General features: G+C 37.8%; 1 pseudogene; it reads left to right on the top strand.

The window, feature by feature from the left end:
• The first annotated feature begins 2477 nt into the window (after positions 1-2477).
• On the top strand, positions 2478-6981 carry LOC149841240 (transcription factor bHLH94 pseudogene; annotated as a pseudogene).
• Positions 6982-11592: the final 4611 nt, after the last annotated feature.

The following is an 11592-nucleotide window of genomic DNA, read 5'->3' as shown; positions in this document are numbered from 1 at the left end:
CATTTTTATTGAATATAGATTGAAAAAATGAACACAGAGTGACCATTTTTATTGACCATCAGCCTTTTTTTATCAGGTATGAATTTGTTGCAATTCGACCTTCTTTGCCAAGAATGTGAACAAAAAGGGTAAAGATGTTGGGTGCTTTGTTCTATAAATAAAGAATATGCTAAAAGTGGTTTAGTTCCATATGAGAGAGAGAGAGAGTTGAGATCTTTTTGTTGGACTGATTGATCACATGATCAGATGATGAATTTCAACCTCCATTTTTTCAGAAATTCAACCCTTTTGGGGCTCTCCATGGATCACCATCTTCAATTATTGGAATGCCAATCACGTTAAAAGGCTCATTATGCACTTCTGTGAACTCTTTTTGACACGTACATTAGGCTTCCGAAGGCTGCAGCACAGCTCGGCATCCCAAGCACCACGGCCTAAAAGCCTGTGGTGTCAATTCCACTACGCTATTCGTCACCTAGAAATGTGGGTTCCATGTTAGCCTATTGGGCGCTGCTCATCGATCGACGTCCCACTGTTACTGTTTATTAATTTATTTCTGCTGATGCTTTTCTTTTCATTAAAGGGAAAACCAAACCCATTTAGACTTCATCCAGTGAAGAGAAAAAAATTACTCATGAAACCACCGTAGATTTGCTACGAAACCAGTGCACCTTGAGTCACTTTCACCAGATATATTGTGATAACGTTAAGACAGAAAATCTCAATCAAGCCTTAGATTTGCTCACCTCACAATTATATTGTGGTTCAGCTTTATGATTTCTGTATGAGAAATTATGGTGGGAAGAGACAACTTGGTGACTGAAGGAGACCCACCCCCTCTGCTTCTCTGCTAAAAATGTACCAACACTTTCTTTTATATATATGTGTGTGTGTGCGTGTGCGCTAAATGGGGTTGTCTGTTCTTGGGGTGTTTTTTTTCAGTTTCGACCCCATAAATGTGTTATGTGTTGAGCATGGTGGAATCCATACCTGGATCATGTGTTTTCAATGAAAAAATGATATTTAGAGCCTAAAAATTTTACAAAGATTTTGGACCGTTAATTTTTAGAACATTATTAAAACCCACCCCTGTGTCGGTTTAATAGCAGATCCCTTTAAAATCAAGTACATAGATTGCATCTGTAAGGTTAGAATTTAAAAATAAAATAAAAGACTTTAAAAACTCATTTAGCATATTTTATTTAACACGTACCCATTACTATATATATATGTGTGTGTGTGTGTGTGTGTGTGTGTGACATGGATACGGTTGTTGATAGAAAAACACATTTTTTATAAATTTCAATATAACTATTGTATAAGAAGAGCCAAAATAGATTATCTATGTGAAATAGTATATAGTTCCACCTTAACATCTTGTACCATGAAAAACGACAGGTCACGCCCATGTTCGATGGCAGGAATAAGGCATGATTCATGCAGAAACCAGAAAACCTCATCTTGAGACTGTTCATCTGACTTTTTTTTTTTAAACATCGTTTATTATTATGATTTGAGCCCAAATCAATTAATTGATCCCCAATTGTTGGGGGTGATTTCAAATCAGGCAATAGGGAAGACTACACTAGATATCCTGGCCAATAGGCTTAGATCCTTTGTCTCAACATTTTCCTTAGGCCAACTATCACATAACCTACAAAGAATTAGCCCAACAACCTTTTTCCCTTGTTTGTTTTGTTTACATGCAATGTGCAATGACTCGAAAAAATTCTAAGAATGTCTGTAGCTATATAATATACCTTTCATGCATAGTCCATGCACATGAAATGATGCAATATAAAAAAATTGTTAAGGTGGGGAAGTCTGAAGAAAGGTGGAAGGGGAGAGAAGTCTAAATGGAGAGGGCCATTAAATGTTTATGATTGCAGGGCACAGATTGTGCAAAAGAAGGGTCACATGGATTCCCCTGTTAATCTGGGTCTACATTGGGAAGGCAGGGTGTCAGCCTTTAGGGTCCTTTCTGCATTGGGCCTTACGTTCTTTTTACACTAGTCGGTCCTTGTCATCTAATGGTGTGATGCAGAGGGAAGACCTCATCTTCCTCTTTCCTTGTGCGTCCTTTTTCCCTCTCCCCCACGTCAACCAGAAAAACATGGCCTTTCGTTTTCTCTCTGCCTTCCCACGTGCAGCTCTCTCTCTAGTTTAATCACTTGTTCTAATCTCTCTATAGTTTAACCACTTCCCCTGTTATAATCTCTCTCTCTTCTTTTATATGTTGGGGGGAGACACCATTCTTTGGAGAAAGAAGATGGAGTTCTGATATACAGAGGGCAACCCTTAAAAAAAAGTGGTTTTCAAGAGGCGGGGTGTGGTGTTTCTGTAAAAGAAACGTTGACATTTTCACTTTGGTGGACTCGGTTTAGATAGTGAATGGATTGAAAAAAGTTGGAAGGAAAGAGGGGATTGTAGGTTGTTGCTAAGCTCAGTCTGTGGGGGGTTGAAGGAGAGAAAAGAGGATGGCACTTGAGGCGGTTGGCTTCCCCCATGACATTTTCAACTACGGGTGCAAGGATCTGTACTCACTAGCAGCGTCTTTTAACGCCGATTTTGGTGCAGCCGAGGATGGAGGGTTCGGCTCCCTCTTCTTCAATAGGAAAGAAGAAGAGGTGCTCATGAATAATGCCCATGTTGGTCTTCATAATTGGGACCCCTCCCCTTCTTCTGTTGTCTGCTGTGAGAATCAATCTCCCTCGGAGAATTGTGTTGTTGGGGTGGCTTCTGCTGCAGCTGGGCAGCAGGAGGCTGCAGGAAATGTGGGGAGGAGGAAAAGGAGGAGGTCTAAGGGTTGCAAGAACAAGGAGGAGGTGGAGAACCAGAGGATGACTCACATTGCTGTGGAACGGAACCGCCGCAAGCAGATGAATGAGTATCTTGCTGTCTTACGCTCTCTGATGCCCCCGTCTTACGTTCAAAGGGTCTGTTATTTACTGTTCTTATGATTCCATTTTTTTTTTGAAAGAAACTGTTATGATTCACTAATGTATATAGCTTTATAATATATGTAGCTAAGTTTGTGTTGGTTGTTTTGAGTAATATATATACACCATTATTATGAGATTATGTATATACACCATGTTTATATATCTTAGTAAAACCAGAATTTGTTGGGTTTTTTAAGACACTAAATTGCAGTTGCTTTAATAGAAGTATTGGAAGGTGAGAATACTTGTTCCGAATCAAGGGGGGCCACCCAAGTTGAGTTTAGCAAAGAAAAGCAACTTCTGAATGTGACTTGTGAACAGAACTTGAAAACTCTACCCTTTGAATGGTAATGAACATTGGTAGACTGGGGTTTCACTGGCGTATGTAGTACCAGTGAAGTCTCTTGATGTACAAGATTCGTGATTACTATTATCGTGAATGAATGTACTAGTGGAGTCGAAGTCTTAGCCAAGCTCCAGTATTCAAGAAAAGTATATAAAAAAAAAAGAGTTGGTCTAAAGCTCACTTAATTACCAAAAATTGTAATGACCAAAATTTCATTCTAAATAGTCTTAGTTTTCAATATAGAATGTGTTTATTCATTGAAAAATCTCCTTTCTAGTTCTTGATGATTGATGATTATTTTCTATTTTTATGTGTGTTTGATAGGGGGACCAGGCATCCATAGTTGGGGGAGCAATTAATTTTGTGAAGGAATTGGAGCAACTCTTGCAGACTTTGGAAGCTCAAAGGAGGATCAAGCAGCATGTGGGGAGTGGGGTTTCACCTCCCTTTGGTGATTTCCCTCAATACGACTCCCCCACTATGCCTGGTTCTATCCTAGCCAATGAGACAAGCGAGCAGGTGGATGAGAATAGGTCGGCAGTTGCAGATGTGGAGGTGACTCTGGTAGAGAGCCATGCCAATTTGAAGATACTGTCTAGAAGGCGACCTCGTCAACTGCTTAAGTTGGTTGCTGGTTTTCAAAGTCTGCAGCTCACTATCCTTCACCTCAATGTGACCACCATTGATGAGATGGTCCTCTACTCTGTTAGTGCCAAAGTAAGAGCCCCCTTACCCTCTGCATCTTTTATCTCTGTGTGCCTTGAAAAAAAAAATCCCTTTATGTGTGTTTAGGGCAGGGAAACAAGATGAGCCACTCGTTGCTCGATCAGCTCCTAAACAGCTCATTCAAATTCGTGAAATAGGCTTGACAAGCTTGAGCATGAACAACCAATGTGCATCTAGGCTCGGCTCGTATAGGCTCCTTTATTAGTAAATATATTTTACATGATAGAATAAGGTTGGTTGAAGTGTTTGGCCTGAAAGCAACAAGTTTAGAGTTTAAATCCTCTGGCTTACAAGTTTGAACCAATTATTCATTTTGTAAATGAGCTCGTTTGAGCTTGACTTCAAAGGGTTTTAGGGTCCAAATTTTATTGTTTTCAACTTTTAAAAAATGTTTTTCTTGTAAATGATATTGCTGGTGCTCGTCTCATTTAGCTTGTTGAGCTTTTTATGAGATCAAGCTGGGCTCGGCTAGACACAAGAAATGAGCCGAGCTTGAATACCCTCTGTTCGGTTCTTTGGGCTCTTTCACCATCTCTAGTGCGTGCGTGTATTACAGATATGGGTTTGGTGCAGTGGGATGGGGGCCTAGACTATTTGACAGGTAGTTTAGGTTCAAATCCTATGAGCGTCGCCCTGTGTAAGTCGCTTGACTACTCCCTGGGGTTGACGGGTAAGCCCTCCGAGTTTAACTCCGACATGGACAGCGACTGACACAACGCGGCTAGGTCTCTGCCCCTGGGGCGGTTTCCCCAAGTAAAAAAACTATGGTTCTCTTCAGTACGGGTCTCCTCCTGTAAAAGCGTTTCTTATGATGCTTCTTATATTCTAAAAGAGTCATATGGTCTTTGAAAGTTCATGGCAGGCTATCGTCATTGCATTTTTATTGAGCTTCGAGATCCAAAAAATAAAAAAAATAAAAAAAGGTATATAACACACCAACTGGCCGAGTTGGATGTCTTTTACTTTTTAAAATATATATCAAGAGGGCTTATCAAAAAATATATATCATGAGTCTCTTCTGTTTTTTATGTCAGATCCCTTAAATCGAGGTAGGGTCTCTATTACGTACTTTGGATACTACAGCTTGAAAACAATGGTTTAACCCATCACCGACTGAACGTTGCCTGACTTTCAGTTGGTAAAACCCTTGAGGTTCTTCCTGATCACCGAGAATTACACCCAGCTTCCACAATGCAGTAACCTGTGGGTTTCGAACTTGTGGCATCCTGTCAACTTGGTGACATTCATAGAATCATGTGTTTGTGACATGTAAGCAAGTTTTTCAACTGCTCACTAAGTACTAATTTTTGTTTTTTAAGGAAACAAAGTACTAAGAAGTTGCATAAAGTACTAAAATTTCAAAACTCAAAAAATTATACTTTTACATAGAAAAAACCATGATTCAAGGTTCACTCCTTAGCAATCAAACCGTGTCGAGTGCATCTATGTGGTCTGAGAAGATACAACTTGACCTATCATTTCCAATTTAATAGTTCTTTGCCTTTATTTATATATATATATATATAGAGAGAGAGAGAGAGAGAGAGAGAGTTAAATTCTGAGTGGACACGTGATCTATGTACTTGATTTTATAGGGATCAGCTCTTGAAGTGTTGGATTCCAACACATGGGTAGGTTTTTATAAGGTTCAAAAAATAAAAGGTCCAAAATCTTTGTAAAATTTTTGAGGCTCCAAAAATCATTTTTGTCATGGAAAACACATGATCCCGGTTTGGATTCTTCGTGAATCGATCATACCCAACAAATTTATAGGGTCAGAACCGCGAACAAAACATCAGAAAGGCGGAAAAACCTATTTAGCACGTATCAATTTCGCACCTACCCATCTCTCTCTCTCTCTCTCTCTCTCTCTCTCTATCTATATATATATATATATATATATATATATATATATATATATATATATATATAGTCACCTTGTCTGAGTTTTTTTTCTACCCTCTTGTTTGGGTAACTAGAAAGGTCATTAGTCTTTTCTTTCCCCAGTTGACGAGCTCACATCTTACCTATGCCACAAACACAAACACGAATCAGATGCAAATTGGGATTTTTGTTTTTGCAAAATGGGGCATGAGGAAGCAAATGTTTTAATATTTAAATTAATTAAAGATACTGTTTGATATTTTAATATAGAAAAAGGGATTTGTATCATTGAAAATATGATTGCAAACTATTAAAACATTATTAAAAATACACATACATGGCATAATCTGTTACGTGCTGTGCTCACGTGTCATGTTGCATCCAGTGGACATGAGACCCTAAATTGTGTGTCCCCGTGACATAACATATTGTTGATATTAGTGAGGTGGATATAAGATGTAAGACAAAATTATCCATGGTTTTTGTGTACCCTAGTTGGTGATCGAGTGTTAAAAAGTAGAATGAAGCATGATTCAAAATTCATTTTTGTAAGCGATTGTAAAAGAGAGCGAGAACCGGGAAACAAACGTGAAGAAAACAAGGGAGAAACAAAGGGTAACCAGTGGAAAGTGAAGGGAGAAATAAATGAAAAGCGAAAAAATAAATAATAACGTGAAAAACACAAAAATAAGGGAGAAGCGAGAAAGAAACAAGAGGGAAGTGAGTTAAAATCTAAAGGAAAATAAGTGAAAAATGAAAAGGATGCAAAAGGGAAGCGTGCTTCCCCCAAATGAAAAGTGAGTTTTTCTCTTACGGGAAAGCATGCTTTGAAAGCACCCTTCTCATCTTAGGGAGGCTCTTTGGGTAAGTATGCATCAAAAGCAGCATGATTGTGTGTGTGTGTGAGAGAGAGAGAGAGAAAGAGAGAGAGATCTTGGTTGTATTGATAATTTATCTTTTTTTTTTCTTGATTGATGATATGTAAAGGTGGAAGAAGAGTGCCAGGTTGCATCCGTCGATGAAATAGCCACAGCCGTGCACCAAATCATGGGGAGGATCTATGCAGAGTCGGGTCTAGCATAAAGTGAAGCTGTTTCTCTTTTCTTTTTCTTTTTTTGCACAAAAAGAATCTAAAGTGGGCCCTTTATTCTTCAGCTAGATGGCCATCTCCTTTCACTCTTTTTAGACTCCTAGAATAACCAGCCATTTTGTGGTTTCCTTGTAAAACGCTTTGTACAATACATTAATACCATAATATTCCACTGTTGTACTGCACACTCACTTCCACTGGTACTACTGTTCATGAGCCACAGGTATGATGAATGTGAAGAATGGAAATCATGGCGTTTTTTGAATTATTCAAATACATGAAAGTATGTTTGTACCACAGGTTGGTGCCATTATTGTGTAAAGAGATGAACAGTTGGAATGGGTACAAAAATTTTGTCGCCAGGAATCCAAAGTACAGACAACATGATATTTTATTTGTTGCTTTCTTCTGGCATTTATATAGAAATGATCTTGAACCAAAAGAAGGAAAGGTATAACACTTTAGTAGGTGACAGTGGTCACTAGAATACAAATGATAGTTCCTTGATAGGCGCCTCTAGTCACGTTTGATGACAATTTGAGATAACTGGTTTTAGAGTAACCTTGGAATAAATTAAGATTTGATCATCTTAATCAATGGATTGTGGGGCCCTTTCTAAAGCTCCCCCCACTCAGCTGCTGGGAAGCCTGCCTACCCATCCCCTCTCTAACATCTGGAGAAAGGGTGTTTGGGGGCATTTCTGTGCTCCAATCGGCTAGTATGAACAAGAATAACCTGGACGATCTTGCAGCTGCCTTAAATCGGTAGACAGTTTTGCATATTTCTAACCAGCAGAAGGCCCTCTCCAAACTCCCATTTTGGTTCTCATGGGACTTTTTTCCCCTCTCTAATGTCTTTTTCTGATTGTATCTCGGATGGGGCTCTAACCATTCCTATGATAGCTACCTTCATCAGATCTAAAGAAAAGGAAAGTAAGAAAAGAAAAGAATACGCACAAGTTAATGTGGTTCGGTTTCAAACTCAGAACTTACGTCCACAGTTTCTCAATCTTTTTCACTCAACTTTCATTTAGCATGTAAGGTGCTTTTATACAAGGCCTTTGGACCATATGTTGATCCTTGGAAGGATTTGTTTGAACAACCTTCTTCATTATTGTTTATTCTTTCCTTTACAATTTTGTTAAGATAATATCCAGATTTTTCATTATTCCTTATTATTTCCTTTACAACTTTGTTAAGACAATCTTTAGTAGAATTATAGCATTTCAGCTCATGATGATTATTGTTGATATCATTTGGAGTCGGTTTCTCATTTCCTTCATACGACTCTACCTCTTTACGCTCCCTTAAACCGAGTCGAGTGCATAGTGGTGTGAGTTTTGAAAAACGCTTTTTAAAATAATATTTTTAATCAAAATCACTTTTAAAGGGATAGACATATGATAGATCCTAGAATTAAGTGGTGGGCACTGAAAGAAGCTAAACAAGGAATGTTTGTAGAGCGGATAGTTAAGGAAGTTGATTGATGTCTCGAGGAGGATTCATAATCTATGTGGAATAAGATAACGGGTGGCATGAGAAAGGTGGCTAAGGAGGTATTGCGTGAGTCTAAAGGCAGTGCATCGCTAGGTAAGGATACATCGTGGTGGAACGAGGATGTCAAATTAGCTATTAAGGTTAAAAGAGAGTGTTATAGAAATCTAAGTAAAAATCGTGATAATGAGAATTTAGAGAAGTATATGATAGCAAAGAAGGAAGCTAAAAAAGTAGTTCAGAACGCGAGGGATAAGGTATATAAGGAGGTTTATGACAAGTTGGATACCAAAGAGGGTGAGAAAGATATTTATAGGCTTGCAAAGATGAGAGATAGGAAATTGAGGGATCTGGGTATGGTTAGATGTATCAAAGATGAAACACAAAGGGTTTTAGTCAAAGATGAGGAGATTAAGGAGAGATGGAAAGATTATTTTGATAAGCTATTTAATGAAAGTCATGCTCAGGATCTTGGAGACTTTTCAATTCCTTTTCATGAGATGAATTGTGAATTCATGCGCAAGATTCAAAAGAAAGAAATTGCAGAGGCTTTGAAGAAAATGAAATAAAAAAGGGCAGTTGGCCCAGATGGTATACCTATCGAGGCTTGGAAATGCTTGGGAGAGAAAGGTTTAGAATGGTTGACAAATCTTTTAACAAGATTTGGCGGACAAATAAGATGCCTAACGAGTGGAGGAAGAGTACTTTGGTGCCTTTATATAAGAATAAGAGTGATATACAAGATTGCACAAACTATCGTGGTATAAAACTCATGAGTCATACTATGAAACTTTGGGAGAAGGTGATTGAGTCTAGGTTGAGAAAGATTGTCATGATATCGGAGAATCAATTTGGTTTTATTCCTGGAAGATCAACTATGGAAGCTATACATCTTCTTAGATAACTTATTGAGAGAAATAGAGAGAGGAACAAAGCTTTGCATATGGTTTTTATTGATTTGGAGAAGGCTTACGATAGAGTACCTAGGGACGTTCTCTGGTGGACAATGATGAAGAAAGGTGTTTCTCTCAAGTACATTAGTATAATTAAAGATATGTATGAAGGAGTAGTAACCAATGTCCGCACTTGTGGAGGGGTGACAACCAATTTTCCTATAACGGTTGGGTTACATCAAGGATCTGCTTTAAGCCCTTTCCTATTTGCTATAGTGATGGATGAGCTTACGAGATCAATTCAAGAAAATGTGTCGTGGTGTATGTTGTTTGCTGATGATATTGTTTTGATTGATGAGTCTAGAGCTGGGGTTAATGCTAAGTTAGAATTATGGAGACAGACATTGGAAGTAAGAGGTTTTAAGTTGAGTAAGAGTAAGACAGAATACATGGAATGTTGATTTAGTAAGCAACGAAGTAGTGATGGGAGTGTAGTGAAGCTTGGTGAGCACGAAATACCGGTGGATGATTGTTTCAAATATTTGGGATCTATCATTCAAAAGTATGGAGAAATTGTTAGAGATATAAATCATAGGATAAAGGTTGGGTGGATGAAATGGAAGAGTGCAACTGGAGTGTTGTGCAATCGTAGAATGTCATTGCGGTTGAAGGAAAAGTTTTATAGGATGACTATTAGGCCCGCTTTACTATATAGTACGGAATGTTGGGCTGCCAAGAGACATCATATTCAAAAAATGAGTGTAGCTGAGATGCGTATGCTGAGATGGATTTGTGGAAATACAATAAAAGATAAGATTCGGAACGAGGAGATACGTAAGAAGGTAGGCGTTGCACCCATTGAAAATAAGATGAAAGAGAATCGTTTACGGTGGTTTGGACATATTCGACGAAGGCCTAATGATGCTCCAGTTAGAAGGATGGAGAAATGGGAAAATATATTAGTTAAAAGAGGTCGGGGTAGGCCTAGGAAGACATGGATGGAGGTAATAAGAAAGGATATGAATGCTTTGAACCTCACCGAGGACATGGCATTGGATAGAAATGAATGGAGGAGAAGGATTCATGTGGAAGACCCATAATGATTTTCTTTGTTGGTTCATATCGCTGACCCCAATTGTTTTGGGATAAAGGCGTAGTTGTTGTTGTTGTTGTTGTTGTTGTTGTTGTTGTTGTTGTTGTTGTTGTTGTTGTTGTTGTTGTTGTTGTTGTTGTTGTTGTTGTTGTATTTTTAATCAAAATCAAGTGAAAGCCAGACACAAAAAATATAAAAAACCGGCTCGCACGACTGGTGAAGTCTGGGCACAATCTACACTACTTTTTATTGCCTTAAAGAATAAAAAAATTAATTAACTAAAATAACTAAGAGAGTGCTGCCCTATGCAGAGGGTTTAAACAAATAAATAACGGCTTTATTACAACCAAATGAATTAAATTGAATAAAAAAATAAAAACCTAATCTTAAAAAGAAAAGCAAGTCTTCAGTGCTTGAGTTCTTGTGTCCCCTTCTTGTATGGTTTGATAAATCAGTGGGAGAGTTTTGTCCTGAGAGCTCCCTGAGAGCACTTTTAAGGGCTTGAAGAGACCTTAGAGGGTACTTTGAGGGCGTGAAAAGGGGCTCACCACACGTTTCAACGATCCCTGCAAAACACAATAACAAAAAAAAAAGCAGTACGATAAAAACTAACAAGAATTTACTAAATAATGATAAAAAAATTCAACTAAACAATATTTGAATTAACTAAACAAAACAAAACATGAACTAACTATTTCAAGAAATCAACTTGTAACAACCTACACTAAAAGACAAAATAGTAAAACTACCTAACTAACAAGAATTCACTAAAGCAAATGTAACAAGCTAAACTTAACTAATTCAAGAAATCAAGAGTTCAAGAAACAAAAGAGAACTAAAGCAATCAAGAATATAATCAGTTGAACATAATAACTAATTGATTACACTAATAATAATAAGTAAATCACATGAACAAGAGCTAAAAAAATTGGCTAATGATGTCCTATGCTAATCGGCTAATTTGCCTCAGGTAAATCTAATGCTAATTTCAAGATGGAAATAAAATTAAGCTAAATTAACTTAATGTGAATCACACAACTATGTTGGACCTAATACCCATTAACTCTAATACTATGCAGTAAAAAAAAATATTCTAACCTATGATCAAGAAAACACAAGTTACCA

Source organism: Nuphar pumila, chromosome 4 (assembly GCF_984573655.1).
Source record: "Nuphar pumila chromosome 4, dmNupPumi1.hap1.1, whole genome shotgun sequence".
Classification (NCBI taxonomy): domain Eukaryota; kingdom Viridiplantae; phylum Streptophyta; class Magnoliopsida; order Nymphaeales; family Nymphaeaceae; genus Nuphar; species Nuphar pumila.
The sequence above is the reverse complement of the archived record's forward strand: the minus strand, read 5'-3'. Positions and strand labels throughout refer to the sequence as shown.